Source organism: Bison bison, unplaced genomic scaffold (genome assembly GCF_000754665.1).
Source record: "Bison bison bison isolate TAMUID 2011002044 unplaced genomic scaffold, Bison_UMD1.0 scf7180017853520, whole genome shotgun sequence".
Taxonomy (NCBI): domain Eukaryota; kingdom Metazoa; phylum Chordata; class Mammalia; order Artiodactyla; family Bovidae; genus Bison; species Bison bison.
Genome location: NW_011484093.1, coordinates 9,193 through 9,764, shown reverse-complemented (window position 1 = coordinate 9,764; position 572 = coordinate 9,193).

Sequence of the window (572 nt, the reverse complement as noted above, 5' to 3'; positions counted from 1 at the left end):
ATGAAGTTTGCTAGCGAGGCTGTGTTTGAACTGTACATTGTTGTTGTTGCTCAGTCACTAAGTCGTGTACTGTAACTGTACATTAATTATACTTCAATTAGAAATAAGCTCAGTTTGAGACCCGCTGACAATAACAGCTACCAATACACTGAGCTTCGGCTATGGGCCAGATGCTGTGTTGGCTGAGTTACAAACCTGGCAGTGTAGGCGCTGTTACTGTCATTTTTACAGATGAAGAAACAGAGGGTCTGAGAGGCTACCTTGCCCAAGGTGGTGGTGCAGTGAATAAATTATAGAGCTGGGACTCCAGCCCAGGTCTTACTGACCTAGAGACCAAGTTTGTTCTTACTACACTTACTAGTGGGGCCGGGAGTTAAGTTTATTGAATGAGTGAATCAAGGCAGTTGGTGGATGTGTTGGAGGTGCCAGGAAAGTAGTGAGGGAGGAAGAAAAGGTGGGGGCAGGCCCACCTAGAAGTGTCTAGGACACTAGCAGGATGTGGGACCAGAAGAATATCCAAAGTGTCTGCTGCTAAGTTGCTTCAGTCGTGTCCGACTCTGTGCGACCCCATA